Genomic DNA, 22,650 nt, shown 5'->3' on the forward strand with positions numbered 1-22,650 from the left:
CTCCATAGAGAGCCCGCCCCTGACATGCTGTCTGCAAAAGCATCTTCTCCCATTCATCTCCCAGCCCTTATTCTGCTACATTTTTTCCCCTAATTCCTTTTATCTCTACCTGAATTATAGTACATGTGTGTGTTCATTTATGTATTTATTTTCTGTCTCCCTGCACTAGAGTGTAAGCTCCACGAGGGCACGCACTTTATCTTTTGTACTCACTTCAGTCTCCCCAGCGCCGTAGATGCTCAATTCAATTTTTTGTTGAATGGATGGATAAATAAATTCCACGTCTTGGATTTCTCTTGGGCAGAGGTAAAGGTCCACAACTCTATGCATTTCAGAAAGGGTTTGGAACAGACCCCTGGCCTCTGGGTTTTTTTCTTTCTCTACTAAATTAAGCTAAAAATGACTTTTCTTATCAGGATTATTACATTTACACTGTACTCCCATGTTCACAACAGACAGGGAGATAAGAATCCTTGGTAACTGTGAAGTTAACTTTGACTTATATTTGTAAATCTCTTAGGAAACCCCCTGATATTCTCAGACACAGTAAAGTCTCATTTATTCAGATCCCACAGATTTGTGAGGATATAGGCAGAAATTGGACTGAGCTATATTTTCTCCATTATCTGGAGTCAGGTTTTGCCATGTCAGTTGATAGTTTGAACAGGATTACAGGGGAACTGCTTAACTACTTAACAAAACAAATTTTTTTAAAGATTTTTATTTATTTATTTGACAGCGAGAGGGAACACAAGCAGGGGGAGTGGGAGAGGGAGAAGCAGGCTTCCCGCTGAGCAGGGAGCCCGATGTGGGGCTCGATCCCAGGACCCTGGGACCATGACCTGAGCCGAAGGCAGACGCTTAACACCTGAGCCACCCAGGCACCCCAACAAAACAAATTCTTATCCAAGTATTTTTTAGAGTATTCTGCAGTTAGAATATACTCATATGTTCCAGTGGTTTAAACGGCTCATCTATATGGAGTAAGCCATATCCAGTAGCGCCTTGAAGTGAAATGTTAACTTTGGACCTTGTTTGATTCTTAATAAAACTGTGCAGAGACTGGGACACGAAATTTCTGTACTCTATTTTTGGCAACAAACTTTAAGAAGGAATTAACTAAATAGACTCCATCAAAGGTGGCCCCCTTGATGGTTGAGACCCAGCTTGCACCTCTAAATTCCTCAGTTTCCTTGTCTTGCTCATCCAGAGCTCATGCCAGCTCTGTCAGGCAAGCTCACCTAGTTCCTGTCAGTCCTGGCTAGGGCCACAGGCATATTAGCAACTTCTGCTCTCATCGGTAAAAAATAAAAATAATATATTGACCATTTGCTGAACACTGACATGAACATACTGAACTATGAACTGAAATAGTATTTCCTTTAACCTTCTTGATAAGGCCCATGAGTTAGGCATTATCTCATTACACAAATGGGGAAAGTGAGGTTGAAATCGCTTAATTAATTTATGCCCCAAGGCCCCATAGCTGGTAAGCTGCAAAGCCAGGATTTAAAATCAATGCTTGTCATCTCCAAATCACTCTTCTTATCTAGTGCACCAAAGGTAGATGATCTTTGGTGCCACAGACTCAGCGTTGGTACACTGAATAAACTCTGAATGCCCTGGTACCTCCCGAGTATTTCCCTTCAACACTCCTGTGGCTGTCCCAGGCCGTAGAACTCCACGATGCTCCGCCCTGGTTCTCTGCCTAGCCTTCTAGTTATGTCTAGTAACAGCTTACAGGCTGAGTCCAATATATAACTCAGATTTGGCATCTTTCCCTCTCCTATGATAACTCCCAGGGACGACATACTCCACCCCACTGATAAGAACTCTTTGATTCTCATGCTTGTCAAAATCACATCCAAACTTGCTCAGTCCTTTAACATTGCACTTTACAGCCTTTTCCGGGCTCTGCAGATGGCTTCGTTTTCCATCGTCCTGTCCTAATGGCCATGGCTGCCCTCTTTTCTGGGAAGGTTTTATCAATTGGTGTGGTCTAATCCCGTTGAGAAATGATAACATCTTCCTATAGTTTAGTCCAAACGCTGCCTTGGCAGACGTTTCCTGCACATGTACATCATTATTTTCATTTCTCTCTTCTAGTATTGTGATTGAACTTACTCCTTAGCAATTGTTCATCCAAGAACTTAGCAAAGCAGTCATTGCTGATTGCAGGACACCTGGAGATACAGACTGATGGTGCAAATTCCAGTTCCAGGTGAACCATCTAATGGAGGTCAATCGGCTACCTGAAAGAATTGGAAGGCTTCTAGGCAGACGTTCTAGGGAAATCGACTACCTCACTTTCTTTATCTCCATCTCTTCTGCCCATTCTCCTTGCTCCTCCCAGGCAAATTTACTCAACATTCCCTTTGTGTCATCATCTTAATCCATCCTTGAATACCTCTTCCATCACTCCGTTGGCCCAGAACAATTTAGTCCATTCATCTCCTACGTGATCATCTCCTGAATGTGATTGTCTCCTGAATTATCCACAAAACTACATCTAAAAATTGAAAGAGAAGTTGCAGTGATCTCTGAACTCTTTTCCTAAACAAGCAACTACCCTTTCTCCTCCTTTCTTACTACTTTACAAACAATTCATCAGTGAACAGCAACTACCAAGATTTCTTCAATGCACTGGGTTACATCTCCAGTTATAAAACAATAGGAAGTTAAGAAGATAAAGCATATTTTAATAAAAATATCACAAGTAGAATTAATTCGATTTATAATCAGTTTTAGATTTCAGTGAGTAGGGCCCGTGGGCACCTTAAGAGTCTGGCAGTTGATAATTAACTTTAAGTTGGGTGACCAAAGAATAGGACCGGATATCAAGAGGACTGAATTTCAGTTCTATCTCTTTCACTAGTCCTGTACTATGGTGGACAATTCTTTTCATATTTTTGCATTCCCTTGAAAATACAGAAAATTGGACCGTATGGTATTCTAGGTTCTGGAATATTTCATGGTTATAGCATTTACAAGTCCAATTTAGTATTTTTTAAGAAACAGATGTTAACTTATTTAGGTTTCTTTTATCTCATTGTAATCTACCAGATAATTTATTTGTAGACCACTCAAAATTTCAAAAAAAGCTCTCTAAACTGGACTTTTGAAACTCCTGGAACTCTGTGTTTATTTCCCCTTTATTATCCATGAGTCTTTAATTAAATTTTATTTGGATGTTCTAGTTCTGTCTCATCCGGAATAAGAGATATTAAGAGAGAGGTCCAGTGTCCCTGCTTGGACAAGAGTGTGAAGAGGGTGGGTGTAGGCCAACATGGAGATGTTGGGGACAGTGAGTGATAGGCTCTGAAGGGAAAGCTGAGTCCCCGGGACAGATATAGGCTAATTCACCAGCCACCCCTCACCCCTGAAGGATTCTCCTCCTGGTTCCAACCTGGAAGACTATGGGTTTTATTTTTACTGAGAAAGGGAGCCTTTCATTTGTGTATTTCACCTTCATTCATTTAAATACTGAAATTACTACATGCTAGTCATCAGGCTAGGAACCAGACATGCACGAGGGAGCAGTGCAGAGGAGCTCAGTGTGTAGAAATAAGCATTAGCTAAATAGTCAAATAATAATAAATAAATAAATAAATAAATAAATAAATAAATAATGAATAAAATTACACAATGTAAGTGCTATCATAGCTCTGGTGTAAAAAGTTCCCTCACCCACCCTACTATCTCCCCTGTGATTCTCCTTACTCGGCTATGTGGTAGAGGTGTGTATGTGTGTGAAGATCTACACTTGAGAACAAGGCTCTGGTTCTTTACTTAGCTCATATCTTTGCCTGGACATGAAAGGATTTTCTTAGCCCAGGTTTTGATATCTTACAAATGGAAAGGTACGAGGTCTCATTCTGTGAGTGAGAAAGACCGTGCATTTTCTGCTTTCAGATTATTCTCTATATCAACAAGATCTGATCACATCACAAATTACCTAAGAGCAAGCGCTCTTCCCAAAATAAATATTATTTTCTTCTAAGATAATTTATATCTCTTATGAGTTAGGAGGATAATGCATTTGTCCTATTATTGTAACTTTTTACTTTTATTCCTTACAAAATAATAATCCTGTCAGGATACTGTTAAAAACATCTGACCTCCTCCTAAACCTATTAATAAGATAAGGACTAGTTTATTAGCTTGGAAAGTCTGTGTCTGGACCAGATGGAAAATATTCTTTTTGATCATATCACCTCTCCCAAGATAGAAGAATAAAATCATATGTGTGGAGAAACTCAGTTCACTCATTCACCCAACTAAATTATGAAAGAACATAAAACTGAGGAATCTGACTTTGTCTTGGGGCACTGGCTATAGGCATTTACTAGTAAGCAATGACATCAAAAATCTAAAGGCCATCTCACTGAAAGAGGCTCTAAAGACCCCACCAAAGAAAAACTCAAACCTGATGATTCAAGCCAATGTCAGCCATTTGTAGGTTTGATTCTATTGGTTCATTCGGTTATTCGTGCAAATATATCCAGCATTATCTGCCATGTGTGCAACATGATGCTAAAGACAGAAATGCTCTTATGCTGTTTACAATCTAGTTGAGCCTTGTATCTACTGCAAGCATACAAACAGTATTGATTAGCTGTGACATCCAAAAGATATATTTTTCTCCTTATAACACATTGCTTCTGCACTAACAGTGCAAAAGATGTGTGTTATTCAGTGTTGATTGAAAATTTCTTTGACTACCCCTTTTCTTTCTTGATTATTGAGGACAGAGAAAAATGATTTTCTAGGTTGTTGCTGACTCTCTCTGGGTTGGAGAGAAGGCTCCAACAGGTGACCTGGGAACCCATTAAAGTAAAAAGCATTCTTAAAATGTGCAGTCAGAAGAAGAAACTGAATTTCTTAGTATATGGTGACCCAGTCCGGAATTTGTGGTTCTATTATTCTTATGGCCTGGTTTCAGTAACTGGGGTGTTCATAGAAATGGCATCAGATGAAGGCCAATGCACATCTCAGCACAGATGCTGGCAAAAGTTCTACCAAGTATAACTCAGCTCTATGACTAATTGAATAAAAGTAACACAGCACTGAGTAGCTTGTAATTTCATGTAAAAGTCTTTAATGCTAGGACTTGAGATCCAGTTCAGCTGCATTTGACTGCATGTTAATAGTGTTTCCTTTTAATGGATGAATCTTAAGTGTTGTTGGCTTCGTTTTTGAGAGTTTTTTGAGTGTTCTCAAGTCTTGTAGAGGGTGCTCAGAAAATCTGTCCTTAGTGTGCTGAGATCCTGATGAAAAGCTAATAAACTCTGACTGCATTCATTGAAACTTAATAGTCCCTGTAACAAGTTGAAAACAGACTACAAGTGGGGTATTGTGTCCTGTTCTGGGTGCTGTGCTTCAACAGTGACACTGGCAATTATAAAATATAAGGTGCAAGAAGTGCCACCTGGGAAGTAGCCCAAGAGGAAAGTTTTATACAGAAGAGTTAAGAGAATACTGGATGTTTTCTCTGAAGAAATGAAGGCTCAGGGTTGGGGAGAATAACAGGAGTTGGGGAAAAGTGGAGTTACAAAGAATTAGCTTGTTTAGGTTTGCTCCAACAAGCTGCATAAAAACTCAATGGAAGTTTCTGGTAGGCAAATTTGGGGATCAAGAAATAGGAAGAAAACTGAGAGCTAGTCAAATATAGAAAGAGCTGCCTCTCAAAACAGAATCCACTCCAGGCTATAGTTGTTCCAGGTGAAGATGGGGACCTGACTCCCTGTAATCTGTAAAAGAGAATCCTGTCATTGGAGGAAGTAAATCTGATTTAGGTACAAAGGTTAAGGTCTTGGAGCTGGGCACACCTCTGTTTGTAGATCAGCTCTATAACTTCTTGGCTTTAAATTTGAGTAAAGAATTTACCTTATCTGAACCCAAGTTCTGCCATCTTAACAACAGAAGTTAACACTTTCCTCAACATTATTTGTTTTGCAATGAATAAATAAGACGCTGCATGTCGATGGTCTATTGAAATGCTTGACACATAGAAGGCACTTCTCTGAGTGACTTGTAGGGTCCCTTCCAGTTTTAAGAATCCCAAATTCTAAGAATGATGCAGGGAGTATATAACATTTTTGGCTAGTTACCTTGTCCTGTGCTAACCCTATCTTTTCTGACACATGTTGTGATCCCACCTAAACATGTCATTTATTGGCTTGGAGTATCCTGTGCTCAAAGCTGCGACCAGAGGTTCTGAAATCAGTGTGAGATTACTCAGCTGATGCTTAGTAATTTTGTCGTAGAATCATGAGTGAGTTCAATTTAAGATGATGTGTTTGGCTTTGCCTTTAGTACTGGGGGAAAGAAAAAACCTATCACACCTTACTGTCTATTGGGGTATCAGGGTTTGTGTTTTGGTTTTACTATAAAGCAGCTCTATAAATTTGGAGAAATAATTTCATATCTAATGACCTCAGATTCCTAATCATTGAAACAAGGATGTTGATTAGATAATCTTTAAAGAACCTTCCTATCTATAAAAGTAACAAGATTTCACTATATAGGCAGCTCTGTCAATATTTTTCTAGAGTGGAAAGTGTGGATAACACCTTGGAGAATGCAATTTGAATTCCAAATAACTTTATTATGGCAGAGCAGTAGGAAGTAAGCAGTGGGAAAATGTTCATTGCAAACAAATACAGAAGGAAGTAAATGGTACTAATTCAAGGTAAGAAATATAACAAATTTAGATTACATAAGAGACCTCAAGTATGCATGAGTCAGGAAGTAAGTAAAGATTAATGAAAAGTGATACACAAGACATCCTGGAAGACCCAAATCTTGTAAGAGACAGTCAAGAAAGCCTTCAAAATCTCTTCTTAATAGCAGAGAAGGAATTTGCCAGACAGACCAGGAGAGAAGGCACTAGGGCTCAGGCCCAAGGGAATGTGAGAGGACACGGAGTACGTCAGGAGAAGCAAGTGGGTCCAGTATACCAAGAGTTCCAGGTGTGTATAAAGGAGTAGCAAGACTTGAAGTGAAAGAAGTAGGAAAGGGGTCAGAGCCTGAAAATGAGTGTTTCCGAGCTATAATGTTGTGAAGAAGAGTAATAGGAGCTTGCACATACCTCCTTTTCCTCAAAAACTTGTGTATGGGTGTGTAATTATGCAAGGAGGCATAGTACTGCACAAAGAGAACTCATCAACTCACTTCCTTTCCTACCTTCCTTCCATAAACATTTACTGTTTCACGTGCATTAGGGAAGCCCTTGTGCGATATGCAGCAGAAGTTCAAGTCCTCACTCTAGACAGCAGGACGTCTTTTGTCTACACAGTTCCATGATATGGGAAACCCAGTCTTTGTTCCACTTACCCATTCCCCCAGGCCTCCCAAAATGTACTCCATCCTGCTTGGCCTCCCTGATTCAACAGGCAGCCCAGGTTAAGCCCAAAAACCTTTCTTGGTGCCACACACAGGGATCTCGGGTATCTGCAGGGCAGGCTGCTTCACTCTGGTCCCCTTTCCAGCCCCGCGGTGTTCTCGTTCACTATTCCTCTGTTCATGGTGATAAAGGGACTGATTAATAAACCGCCAGCCATGCATATTTCTAACTGGGGAATAAATTCAGGTCTACCCTCATTTGCAGGCACCCCCAATCTTTTTGAGCTAGTCTACCAGAGGCCCCCGAGCTCTGAAGCAACTGGCCAGCCCTCCTCCACAGGTGATAGTGAGGAAGAAAACAGCCACTCTTTGCAAACTGTGTGCTTTCCAAAAGGTTCATTCACTACCTTTTCCTCTTCTTGGTTCTTCTTGTAACAACTAGAGTTTGGGCAGTTTTGGTGCCTCCCCCTGAGTCCTTCAGGTAAACTTCTGAAGGCTCGTTGTTCTTAAAACGTGTCATACTTTTAGTGTCTTTTGTCCTAAACTTTGGGCCTTAACTGCCCGCTTGACTTCTTATATTGCTTTAAAAATGACATGGTGCCCAGAACTGTGGTTTACCTTTTAGACATTCAAGTTTAGAAAATTAGGACAATTTAGAGGACTCCAGTCCAAACCCTTAATTGTTCAATGGAAGAGCTAAGTTCCAAAGACAGGAAAGGGTATATCCAAGATCACATATTTGTTACTAGATACTAAAACTGTATGAATTAAGATGCTCCTGGTTAGGCGTGCCTGAGTGGCTCAGTCGATTAAACACCTGTCCAACTCTTAATTTAGGCTCAGGTCATGACTTTAGGATTGTGAGATCGAGGCCTGCATCAGTCTCACGTGCTGGGATGGAGACTGCTTAAGATTCTCTTTCCCTCTCCCTCTGCCCCACTCACTTCCTCTCCTGGTTATAAGAAACTCTGACTCTAAATTCTAAACTGTGTTAAACAATGATAGTACACATTATATTGTATAATAAAAAGGGACAGTCTGCAAGCGAGGCACAGTCAAGGACTCTGACTCTATTACTATGCTCGTCTCTGCTCTGTCCTTCCCCAGGTGTCAGTTTTGGGTTGGGCTTGCATCCCACATGCTCTCAACCTGTTTGTTCACTGTAATTGTGGCAAAAAGAATTCTTGGTTCTTGTCTAACCAGTGAAAGATTCTTTCCTCCAAACCTGGAATGGAAATTCTTCTTTGTAATCTGACTGAGCCAAATTGGTCCTATGCTCAATGCTGTATCAGTACAGTCAGAGGAAAATGCCTGTGTACTGATTTGCTTAAACCTGGGTCCCTGAATAAATCACTCGCTATGGGGTAGAATTACTATACTTGGTTTAGTTATTAAGATCCCTTTCTGGAATGAAGATAAGTTAAGCTATTCTAAAGTCACAAATACAACTTTCAGGGAGTGGCAAGGAGTGATTACCTAAACAAAATTAGGAAGGAGGAAGGAAGGAATGGATGCTGTGTAAGCAACAAACAGGGTCAAAGCAGAAACCCAGGGACCCGCTATATTCCAGTCCTGCTTTGATTGACTGACATGAAGGAATAAAGATGAAGGACTCTAGAACAATCTAGTACTTAAAAGAATACCACATTCAAAATAGACATTGTGTGATCCTTCCTATGAATAATTTTGCTGAGACAGTCCAGAAAAAATAGCTAACATAGCTAAGGAGAGAGCAACCATTTCATTCTGCTGCCAAGACAAGGCCTTCTGCTATGACATCACAGGCAGATACAGGAGCACATTTTATTTTGCGAAGTTGCTAAGGCAACATAGTCTGACCGTGACAGTAGGTTAAGGTGGCAGCACAGAAACTGATATTTTTATTTTTTATTGTGAAAAACAAATTAGATGAGAACACAACTTATTGTTAGAGAATATTTTAGATTCTCAGAGGTAGGTTAGCCAGAGAAAAGGTAATAATTACTGTAGATCAATATTTTTGGAAATTCTTTGATGACTTAAAATGATCAATAAATCCCTATGTTTGGAGTCTTAGAAGGTTCATAGATGATGGGTCTCAGTTGCTTTGTTTAACTCCTTATTTGTCTAATTCTTTTTGAATTTTTAAAATTTTTATCAATAAGGCACATGTCTGTGCAGATCTGGCTTTTTTTCCTCTTAATTTATTTCTCTATCAACTTCTGTCCAATTCCGTTGTAGCTCTTTGATGAAACTCTTTCTAGTACTTTTTTGCACCTGCACTCCACAGTGCCTAGCATAAAGCTAAACAAATAGAAGGTATTTAATTATACTTTTTGGTGAATTACTCCTTCATCATGCTTTGTTTAAAATTTTTATTCCACCACCTGTTTTCTAAGTTAATTTCCCTTAATTTGCTTCTTTTTGGTTGGAATTTGTCCAAAACAAATAATGGGTCGAAAATGAAGTTTACAAAGCAGCAAGAATCTCAATTAAAGAAAAACAACTACACTATCTGTTTACCAGCCTGAGATATAATTTGTAATTTTAATTTTAATTTTATCACTTCAATTAATGACTGAAACTCTCATACACTCTTATAAACAGCAGAAAGTCCAGTGTCTCCTTGAAGCTTCAGAATCTATTGTGCAAGAAACACAGGACTTTCTCAGTCATTAATTTATTCATAGAAAAAATTATGGAGTGACCATTATGTGCCAGGCACTGTTCCAGGTGCTAGAGATACAACAGGGGAGGAGTTCTACTTTCAGCTACATTTGGATAGAGAGAACTAGGAAATTTATGCTCATGAGCACTGATGCTTTGATCATTTCCATATGGTTCACTACTGAACTCTCATTCCATACCATTAGATTGAAACCTGTCCCTCATGAGGTGGTACGTTTTCATGTCCAGATTCTTACCCAATATTGCATTAACACCTTACCCTGAGGTCCAGAGTTATTATACCTTAGTTCAAATTTATAACCATTTTCTCCAAAGCTAATAATTGAGCCAGGAAAAATCAATCCTGAAGGAGTTGTATTTGTGTGAAATTATTTCTAATTAACTTAATTTTTTTTAAGTGGCTGCAACTTTTAATAGTGATTATTGGCTAAATTTATAAACAAAGAAACAAAAGAACAATAAAAAATTCCATATCTGGAGGCTTACTAGTTTCCATCTGGGACGCAGATAAGCTGAAAAGAATGTTGCTCTTATCTTACAACAGAAGATTCAAAAAAGTCCAACAAAATCCTAACTTTTCTTGAGAGCCTGGACAGTGGAGAAGGGACTGCTATGGAAAAAGCACGAAATCCTGTCCAGACCCTTGTCTTCTAAGGAACAAACATTAAGCTGTCAATGGAAGGGTAGCAAACCCTCTTGCCCCCAGGGTGTAAGTGAAGATCTATTTCAGCTGGGGGAAGGGAAAAGAAAAAAACTCCATGACTAGAGGAGGGTTAGAAAACCGTACTAGGCCCAGACTATTCGAGGTTACCCACTTTGGGGGAAGGGCAAGATTGCCAAGAAAGCTCCAACTCTAAGACCCTTGAGTGTAGGGCCTGCCTAAGAATGGGGCAGAAACAGGGCAACAAAGAGTATCCCCCACATCCCACTAACAATACCATGCGAGCAACCATCAGGTAACTAGGAATAGCAGTGTATTGCTGAGCGAAAGGCAAGAGTGTTGGAGAGACGACTTCTCTGGTGTGTAGGTACATAAGGAAGGCCTAAAGCTGAGGGTAGAGCAGGAACATTGATAAAACCATCTGGCAAACCAGCTTCCACCTTCAGCACAAGGCAATACCAGAAGAATTAAACTGGTGAGGCGCAGAAGCAAGAACAAAATTGAAACCAGCTGAATTTCTGACTATATTGACTCAAACACCAGCAGAGGATGAGGTATTCCTATTTGCAGACATAAATAATATTGGCCCCACTCTCCACTGTTCTACATACCACATCCTGCATGCAAAAAGATACAACCACCACTGACAAGAGAGAAGGCAATTAATAGAACCAGACCCAGAGATTCCCCAATATTGAAATCATCAGGCATCAATTTAAATTAACAATGATTAGTATATTAAAGACTCTAGGCAAAAAGATGGACAACATACATGAACAGATGCGGAATGTCATCAACCCAGAGAATTGAAACTGAAAGAGGATGCCAAATAAAAATGCTTGAAAAAAAATGGATAACAGAGATGAAAAACAATTTTAATGGAACCATCGAGAGAATAAATACAACTGAGGAAAGAATTAGTGAACAAAAGCCAAGAGAATTCTTTTTAGCAGACTTATACTATAAGAAATGCTGAAGACAACTCTTCAGGCAAAAGGAAGATACCATCAGAGAGAAACTTTGATGTACACAAGAATGAAGTCTTTGGGAATGGTGAAAATAAAAATAAATATAAAAGTTTTCTTTTTATTTCTAATCACTCTAAAAAAGTAATTGGCTGTCCAAACTAAAATTAACAGTGATGCATCATGGCACACATAAAGGAAAAATGAATGACAGCAGCAGGATCAAATATGGGAAGGAATTAGGATCATGTGCTATGAGGTCCTCTAATAATACTTGAAGTAGTAGAATATTATTTTAGGGAAACATGCTTTATTTTTTTGTCAAAGATTTTATTTATTCATCTGAGACACAGAGATACAGAGAGAGAGATCATGAGCAGGGGGAGAGGCAGAAGGAGAGGGAGAAGCAGGTTCCCCGCTGAGCCAGGAGCCCGATATGGGGGCTCAATCCCAGGACCCTGGGATCATGACCTGAGCCGAAGGCAGATGCTTAACCATCTGAGCCACCCAGGCGCCCCAGGGAAACATGCTTTATTAATGATAAATATCATAAACCTTGGAACAAGCACTAAAAATAAAATTGTTTAAAAAGATTTATGAATAATAGACCCAAAGTGGAGATAATATTGCAAGTGAAAATATACTCAATCCAAAACGAGTGGGAAGAAGAGGAGCAAAGAATGCATGGAACAAGTAGAAAAGAACAAACAAAATGGTAGGTTTTACTTAAACACATAACAATCGTTATGTTAGACATATGTAGTCTAAACATACCAACTAAAAGAGTTTATCAGAGTGGATAAGCAGCAACTCAACTTTATGCTATCTGTAAAAAAACTAATTTTAAACACAGGTTAAAAGTAAGAAAATGAAAAATAGATAACACTAATCCAAAGAAAGCTGGAGAAGATAAATATCAGACAAAGTAGACTTGAGAACGAGAAATATTACCAGGGATAATGACAGACAGTATTACATAATGTTGAAGAGGTCAATTTATCAAGAAGACATAACAATTCTCAATGTATATGAACCTAACAATGGGACTTTTCTAAATACCTGGAGCAAAAATTGGCAAAATAAAGAGGAAATTGATGAATCCACAATCATAGTTGGTAACTTCAATACTTCTTTCTCAGTAATTGATAAAACAAATAGATTTTAAATACCAGTAAGGATAGAGAAGATACAAACAGCACAACACTATCAACAAACCTGACCTAATTGATATTAACAGAACACTCCTTCCAACAAGAGTAGAATATGCATTATTTTTAAGTTCAGGAAGAAGTACACCACGATAAGACTATTTTCTATAAAATTGTGTATCCATAAAACAAACTTGAATTTTATTTTTTTTAAGATTTTATTTATTTATTTATTTAAGAGAGAAAGAGCATGAGTAGGGGGAGGGGCAGATGGAGAGGGAGAAAAAGACTCTCCACTGAGCAGGAAGCCTGACATGGGGCTTGGGGCTCCATCCTGCGAGTCGAGGATCATGACCTGAGCCGAAGGCAGACTCTTAACCAACTGAGCCACCCAGGCGCCCCACAAACTTGAATTTTTAATGCATTTAAAAATAATTGAAATCACACAAAACATGTTATCATTCAGAAATTGAGCTAGTAATGAACAGAAAAATACCTAGAAGAGCTTGAAAAATTTGGAAATTAAACAACACAGTTCTAAGTAACCCATGCCTCAAAGGGCAAGACTCAGTGGAAAATAGAAAATATTTTTAAATGAATGAAAATAAAACACAGTGTATAAAATGTATATAACATAGCTAAAGCAGTACTTGGTATTGCTAGAAATAAAGGTTTAGTAGACAAGAAGAATCTCTAATCAACAAGCTAAACTTCCATCTTAAGAAATTAGAAAAAGAACATGTTAAACCAACAAGGAAAGAAGGAAATAATTAAGATCTGTACAAAAATCAATGAAATATAAAATTTAGAGTAACAGGAGAGAAAATCAACAAAATCACAAGCTGATTTTTTGAAATCTGTAAAACTGATGCATCTCCAGTACAACAGATCAGAAAGGGAAGTCACAAGTTACCGGTATTGGGAATGGGAACAGTGCCATCACTACACATTCTACAGATATTAAGAGATATTAAGGGACTATGCAAATAACTTTATGTCAATAAAGTAGTGGCCATGGGCTGAGTGTTTTAGGGGAGAGTGTGGCTGGGTGTTTTAAGGACCTGACTCTGAAGTGGCAGAATAAAGAAATTCGTGTGCCTGATGGAGCTGTTCTATACCTTCATTGCTATGGTTGCACAACTGGATGTGTTTCTCAAAACTCACAGGACTGTGCATGATAAGAGTTAAATTTTATTCAGTATAAAGTTATTGATGTCTTCAGTTTAAGATACTTCATCACTTTTCCTCAATTATTCTCGACATATGTAATAGCCGTATCTAACCTATGGGCTTTTTATCCTCTTGTTTTTAATTTATGTAGATTAGGAGACATATCAAAAATTTCAGGGGCGCCTGGGTGGCTCATTCAGTTAAGCATCTGCCTTCAGCTCAGGTTATGATCCCTGGCTCCTGGGATGGAGCCCCATGTCAGGTTCCCTGCTCAGTGGGGAGTCTGCTTCTCCCTCTCCCTCTGCCTCTCCCTCTTCTCGTGCTCTCTCTTTCTCTCTTGTTCTCTCTCTCTCAAATAAATAAATAAAATCTTTAGAAAATTTTTCAGTTATTAAAAATTATTGTCATGGAGATTGGAGAGGACTATGCGGACATGGCAACTACATGCAATGTATGATCTTGAACAGAAAAGGGCATTATTGGGAAAACTGGTGAAAACTACAAAATAGAAAAATAGTCTCAAACATAGGATTTTTAATTTAAATATATATCTTTTTTTAAGATTTTATTTATTTATTTATTTGAGAGAGAGAGAATGAGAGACAGAGAGCATGAGAAGCAGAGTCCCTGCTGAGCAGGGAGCCCAATGCGGGACTTGATCCCGGGACTCCAGGATCATGACCTGAGCCGAAGGCAGTCACTCAACCAACTGAGCCACCCAGGTGCCCCTTAAATATATTTCTTAAACTAACAAATGTATGTAATCCAAATGAGTACAAGATTAAAAGTTAAAAAATAAATAGAAGATTTCTTTGTGTTGGTGCAGCTGAAGAAAGTCCCAGCAACAGCCACCATTGGCCATCTCCCAAGTGGACTTGTTTACTGAAGCAAAAGCCCGAAGACAGGAACGACGTGCTGCTCATGAATGTTTGCAGCTGCCTTTGTCTTTCCCAGCTCTTGATTCTGGGATATGTAAAATTTACCATTCAAATAAGAGGGGAAGCTCAGAACTACTCCAGACAGTGAGAGAAGATGAGAGGTCCATGCCTCATCTAAACCTTGTCACAGACTTCTTAATGAAGCCTTGTGTGTGCCAATCACAAAGAATCCGAAATTAAGAAAATCCACAATTTATAACATTTTTCTTTTAAGTTCTGCTTAAGACAACTCTTTATTGTGAATGAAGCATTTTTTCGTGACGTAACCATCCATGATCTCCTGGGCAGGTCCAGACTTGCTCATGAATTTCAAGGATTAACTCCCACGCGCCATTTGCAATTCTCTTGTGTTCATCACACAATTTGGCATTCGCCTCCCTTTTTACATACAACATTTGAGCCTTTTCTTTCTGCAGATTATCCCACAAAATTTTCTCTTAATCTATTTATCTCTGTGTCCTTGGTGCCCCTCAATCTTCTGCTGGAATTTCTATATAGTTGGGAGGAGTTCACACTTTTTTTTAAAGGAAACAAACTTTCCCTGAGTATTTCTTTAGTATGTCAATAAATCCATGGTAGAAAAAAAGGGGCTGGCATCCCCCAGCCTCCCAATAAACACAATAAAAAGTATGTGCATCACTGAATTGCAAAAGTTTAATCTAGAGTCTTCCTTTGGAAGTAAGGTCAACATTTAAAAGAACCTAATATTGTTCTTTTATGATTTTGATAAACCTTTTGTCTATATTCCTCTAAGAAAGTGACTACAAAGTAAGGGAAATTCCTTGGTAATTGAACAAATTTTTCTTCATATTATGGTGTTAAAGGACACTATTTCCCCACTCATAATTCCTCCAAATTAATGGCTTTTCTAAGGATATATGCATATGCAGGTAAGAATTTTTAAGCCCTATCTTTAGAACTACCCTTCTGCTTAGAACTAAATTTGGTTTCTCCTTAAGCCCCTACTCCATCAAGAACAAGACACAGTGTTGCCAAATCAGAGTAAACTTTGACATTTTAGGTTATTTTATCCCTTTACAGCTTCTCCTCAATCTTTTTCCCTCTGACATGGCATCTAGGTTTCTGGGGGTCCTCAGAGGCTGCTGACCGTACATGATGGGGGCGTTGTCCTCATCTCCAGCCATCCTGAGCTCCTCTGTCCCTCAGCGTCACATCCACAGTCCTCTTGGCTATCCCAGGAACGTTCCGCTGATTTCAGTGCTCCATTGGTGAGTGAAGGAACTGAGTTCACCTCTGGTCCATCAGCCTGTGTACCTCATACAACATCTCCATTTTACTCCCATGAGTGTTATGGTGTAAGAGCTCCACAGGCTCTCTCCACCTCCCAGGGCAGATGAGAAGCAGAGCACAGATCTCCACTAGTCCAAAACCTTCCAGTTTCTTTGTGTGCACTATCATCTCCTGTATCCACCACCTTGAAGTTGAAAGGAGGAGGGGTATTAATGCTACTTTTCAAATCTCCTCACCAGTTTCTCTCTGGAATTCTTAGAACACCCTCTTCTCAACTTGAAGGTATTTTCCGATCTCCTCAGGGCCTGTGCTTGCTTACTTATTTTGTGTGTGTGATGGGAGATGGATAACACAATAGGGCAGAGAAAAATGACCAGACAAAATTTTTCTAACAGTTTTAGGTTCACAACAGAATTAAGGAAAAGGTACACAGATTACTCAAATACCACATTGTGGGGGGTGGGGGGACGCCTGGGTGGCTCAGTCAGTTAAGCGTCTGCCTTCAGCTCAGGTCATGATCCCGGGGTCCTGGGATCGAGCCCCACACCGGGCTCCCTGCTCAATGGGGAGCCTGCTTCTCCCTCTCCCACTCCCCCTGCTTGTGTCCCCTCTCTCGCTCTCTCTGTCGGTCAAATAATTAAATAAAATCTTAAAACAACAACAACAACAACAAATACCACATGGGGATGCCTCCCTCATTATCAGCATCCCCCACCAGAAGACGCATTTATCATGATTGATGAACCTACTCCTACTTTGACTATAACTATTCAAATAAATTGAACCAAAGTCCATACCTGACATCAGGTTCACTTTTGGTGTACTTTCTGTGGGTTTATATCCAACATTGTAGTACCATACAGAGTAGTTTCACTGCCCTAAAAGTCTTCTGTGCTTCACCTATTCACCACTTTTTCCCAACCCCTGGCAAACACTGATCTTCTTGCCATCTCCATTGTCTTGCTTCTTCTAGAATGCCATGCAGTTGGAATCATACAGTATATAGCCTTCTGTGACTTGCTTCTTTTACTTAGTAATAGGCACTATTCTAAAAGATTCACCTACATTTCACTGGTGCTAAGATGCTTTGTTTATAAAATAAGTTATTATTTTATGAGCCACTATGAAAAAATATGCTAAGTAAATATGAATAATGCTTTTTTGCACTTTGAATTTTCATTTTCTGCTTATCAAAAATGGCACTTATTTTAATGCATTTTTAAAAAAATCAGAGATCACAAATGTTCACACATAAAAAGGAAAATATAAGTAAAATAAGTTATTTAATGCATTTTTAAAACACATTTACATTTGGAGACTGTCTTTTCTCAATAAGTTTTGAAAGTGCTTCATTTGAGGATCCCAGTTCCAAGCCACTGGCACCCATTCTCCGTTTTGATACTGGAGTTTCTTGGAATCTTACTGTAAGGTGTCATAGAAGGTTTTCCAACAATCAGGGTTCAGGTTGCATCCTAAAATGGTCCTTAATGGCTTGTAGCCTGAAACATGGAGCAATTGAAAGTATCCTATCGCACCAGCTAGAACAGCAACAGTCTTAACAGATGACCAATCAATGACCTTATCAGGACTGCTGCCCCTGGACATCAGCAGGGGTAAGCCCCATTCCTTGTAAGAACATCTTGATTCTGAGAAGTTAAAACAGGAAAAACAAACAAGATCTTAGAATCAACGACATAGAGGTAAACCATTTAGTCCTCACAACACTCCGAGGCAACTATTGTCAGTATCTCTGTTTCACAGATAAAGGAACCTGTCTCAGTCAGTTCAGAATGCTATGACAAATTACCAAAGACTGGCTAGCTTCTGAAGAAGAAACTGATTTCTCACAGTTCTGGAAGCTGGAAATCTGAGATTGGGGGCCAGCATGGTCAGGTGCTGGCGAGAGCCTTTCTCCACGTTGCAGCGTGCCAACATGTTCTTGTGTCGTCACATGGTGGAAAGAGCTAGAAGAGCCTGTGGTCTCCTTTATATGAACACTAATCCCATGTACAAGGCCTTCACTCTTATGGCCTAATTGCCTCTCAAATGTGCTAATACCAGCACACTGGGAGTAAGGATTCCAACATGTGAATTTGGAATGGACACAAACATTCAGTCTATAAGAAAACCCAAGATACAGAAAATTCCAGAAACTTTCCCAAAGTCACATAGAATCAAGCAGTCGGGCTCTAGAGCTCCTCACCATATGGTTCCTTCCCTCACTTACTCATGTCTGTACTTAAGGGTGTCCTCCCCAGAGAGTTCTTTCCTAACCACCTGAACTAAAGTAGCCTTCCTCATCACCGTGTGTCCTCTCACTCTGCTTCGTCCATAGCACATACCATGACCAGATATTATAGTAGGTGGTCACCAGTTTGTTTACTGTCCAGATTGTAAATTCTTCCTCTCTAGATTGTAAATTCCATCCAAGCAGGAAACCTCATTGTTGTATCTCAACTATTTATAACAGTGCCTAGCACAGAGTAGACATTCAGTAATTATGTGTTGAGTAAATGGAAAAAATTTATTTTTAAATGCGAAAGAGATCTGAACCTCACATCTTTCTTTTCTACAAGATACAGTGGGTTTTTTAATGTTGGAATACATGTCATGGTAAACAGGAATAGGTTTGGTGTTCAGTGGTGTCCCCTCTGATTACTGATCACATAGAGGTAGTATAATGTAGTGGTGAAGACCACGGATTGAAACAGTCTGCCCGGACTTGAATCCTGGCTCTAGTACTTACTAGCAATGTGATCCTGGGCAAGTTACTGAATGTCTCTATACTTCAATTTCATAGCCTTTAAATTGTCAATAATAATAGTATTTACCTCATAGGGTTGTATAAGGATTAAATGAGTTAACAGATTTGAAATGCTTTTAACAAAAAAATTTTAAAAATTAAAAAACAAAACGCTTTCAACAGTATCTAGCATGTTTAAATGTGATATAGATGTCACCTATTACTACTATCACCACTTTCTTGGGCCCACTGTGCTTTTATAAGAGAAAACTAGACTAGGTTTTTGAAGTTCTTTTAAAATATTTTAATGTTGGTAATTATTTATTAACATATTTATTTTGTGAGTGATGTGACCCCTAAGAGCCAGAGTACTCCTTTGTCTATTTCTACAGATCTTAGAGGAAGGGCAAGACTGGTAACAGCACCCAGGGCATATGTGGACTCAAGTGACATGCACAGGGATTTACTGTTATTTGTTGTGATCATTATGCTACTGATTCAGTTTGCAAAACAAAAAGAAAAACAATAACAAAACCATTCTAGGGAATCAGGCCATTCAAAATGCACTTAATCATACAATGAATTTGGGAAAGATTTCTTGGGGGTGACCCCAAAAGCACAGGCAAAAATAGAAAAAAATAGATAAATAGCACTTCATCAAAATGAAAAATTATTGTGTGTCAAAAATACTATTAATAGTGAAAGCAACATACAGAATGTGAGAAAACACTTGTAAGTCAAATATTTGATAAAGGGTTAACATACAGAGTATATAAGGAACTCCTACAACTCAACAACAACAAAAACAGCCCAATTCAAAAATGGGTAAAAGACTTGAACAGACATTTCTCCAGAGAAGATATGCAAAAAGTCAATGGACACATAAAAAAAAGTTCAACATCATTAATCACGGGGGAAAGGCAAATTATAACTGCAATGAGATATCACTTCATACCCATTAAGATGGCTATTATGAAAACAAAACAAGTAAAAATGGAAAACAACCAAGGTTGGAAAGAATGTGTAGAAATTGAATTGGAACCCTCATGCATTGCCGGTGGGAATGTAAAATGGTACAGCTGCTAAAGAAGACAATACAGTGGTTCCTCAAAAAGTTAAACCTAGAATCGTGGTATGATCCAGCAATTCCCTTTCTAGGTATATGTTCAAAAGGACTGAAAGCAGAGCCTCAAGTAAATAGTTGTACAGCAATGTTCAGAGCAGCATTATTCACAATACCCAAAAGGTAGAAACAACCTTTCAAAGAAAACTCCTATTTTTCTTTACTTTCAAAACTTCTGACACCAGGTGGTGGTAGTGGTGTTGGGGGTGGGAGTACAGATTTTCCCACATCAAGAATTTCTCTAATACTCAGAAGACACTGACTGGGTGTCCTACAAATGTAAATTAGTTCTGACACTATCTACCTGAAGACAACATCAGATCCCACAGTTTAAGGGCTCAGTCCCATAAGACTCCCCTTACTTCAGACATTAATCACAAGCTGAGGTTGTCACCTGTATGTCTGACTTACCAGCTCTAAACTGGGGTTCCCACAACCCCCTCCTTGGGTTCAATAATTTGGTAGAATGACTCACATTTATTTATATTTACTGACTTTTATAAAGGCATACAACTCAGGAACAGCCTGATGGAAGAGAGGCACAGGACAAGTACAGAAGGAGGGGTGCAGAGCTTCTGTGCCCTCTCTGAGCTTCCCCCCCACCTCCCAGCACCTTGATGTGTTCACTAACCTAGCAGCTCTTCAAATCTCAATGTTCAAGAGTTTTTATAGAGTTTTAACCTCCGTGCTACTTTATCGGTGATGGGTGGGTGGCGCTGATAGTTTCAGACTCCTAATCATCTGTTTTTCTGGTCACCAGGCCCATCCAGATGCTATCTAGAGTCCCCACCTGAAATCATCTTATTAGCATAAACCTAGGTGCACTCAAAAGGGGCTCTTTAATAACAAAAGACAGCCCTATCACTCAGGAAATCCCAAGGGTCTTAGGACCCTGTGCCAGGAATACCACAAACCCAAATGTCCACTGATGGATGAATGGATAAGTAAAATTTGAAACACACATGCAATAGAATATTACTCAGCCTTATAAAGGAATGAAATTCTGATATATGCTACAAAATGGATGAACCTTGAACATTTATGTTAGGTAAGCCAGGCACCAAAGGACAAATATGATATGATTCCACTTACTTGAGGTATCCAGAATTTGACTAAATTTAGAGAGACAAATAGTAGAACAGGGGCTGGGAGTGGGGAGGGAGGAATGGAGAAGTATTGTTTAATGAATATAAAGTTTCAGTTTGGGGTGATGAAGAATTTCTGGAGAAGGATGGTGGTGATGGTGTACAACAATATTAACGTACTTAATGCCGCTGAATTCCACATTTAAAAGTGATTAAAATGGTAAATTTTATGTTATACATATTTTATCCCAATTAGAAAAAACAAAGAACATACATGTATACCCCTCCCCGCCCACACACACAAATGCATTCATACCTCCTTCTCCCTAATGGCTGATCCTCTCCTTAAATCTAAGGACCTGTCATTCTCTTTTGAGTGGCCCATATGTCCAGTCTCCCAGTGAAAACAAAGTAGATGTTTGGATAAGCTTCATCTTGTGGTCAGACCCAACCAAGTTACTCATTTTAGATGCACAGCACAATCGACTGCGAGCTGAATGGTATCCAACCAACATTCATACACTGAAGTCCTAACTTCTGGCATCTGAATGTGGCTGTATTTGGAGACAGGGTGTTTAAAAAGCTAATTAAGGTAAAATGAGATCATTAGGGTGGGTCCTAATCCAGTACATCCGGTGTCCCTATAAGAGAAGGTTGAGACACTTGCTACACAGAGGGATGGCCGTGTGCAGACTGTGCAGACAGAGAAGAGCCATCTACAGGTGTCTGAGGCCACGGAGAGAGGTCTCAGAAGAAACCAACCCCACTGACACCTTGCTCCTGTACTTTTAGCTTCCAGAATTATGAGAAAATAAATTTCTGGTGTTTAAGCCACTCTGTGGTAGTTCTTACAACAGCCCTAAAAACTTACTACACAATATTTGAGGGAAGCCTCTATTTGCTAACAGATTGAAGCAAAACAACTTCTTGGATAAAAACTGTTATTTGACTAAACATTTCTCCCCAAAGAGCTCTTACCCATATAATTTGTCTTCCAAATAAAAACATAACACATTGTAGGCTATATTTTCTTCTTTTTATTTTGATAAAAGTAAAAGACACTGTGAGCTCCTACTCATGGAGCTAGAGCTTGTCTCTTATGCTCTTCTGTTCTTTATACCAGATGCTGCCATTTTTTTAATGCACAGCTATAATGCTATAACTTCCATTGCTAGATGTCCAGTTTATTTTTAAATTTTTATATTTTCTTTTATTTGTTATAGATTCAGCAGGAAAGGATTAGCTCGATCTTGGTCAGGAGTTCAAAAGAGAGGCCTCCAGTAGTTGTAACTAACTCTTCCAGAGGAAAGCTTATAATGAGGATCTGAAGAACAAATAGAGTTACCACATCTTCATGGCCTTAGCTGAAAAAAAAAATTGAATCATTGGGCAGGATTTTTAAAAACATTTTGTATTATACCTGTAATAATTAATTCAAAGCTTACAACACCATAGGGGCTTTTCTTATCCCTACTTACTAGCCATGACGAGCTTACCTTACTCACCCCACATCACGAAGCTAGGAAAGGGGAGCGCTGGACTGTGGGTTCAGGCT

This window comes from Callorhinus ursinus, unplaced genomic scaffold, assembly GCF_003265705.2.
Source record: "Callorhinus ursinus isolate GAN/ISIS: 27379988/994484 unplaced genomic scaffold, GSC_fseal_2.0 scaffold9, whole genome shotgun sequence".
Lineage (NCBI taxonomy): Eukaryota > Metazoa > Chordata > Mammalia > Carnivora > Otariidae > Callorhinus > Callorhinus ursinus.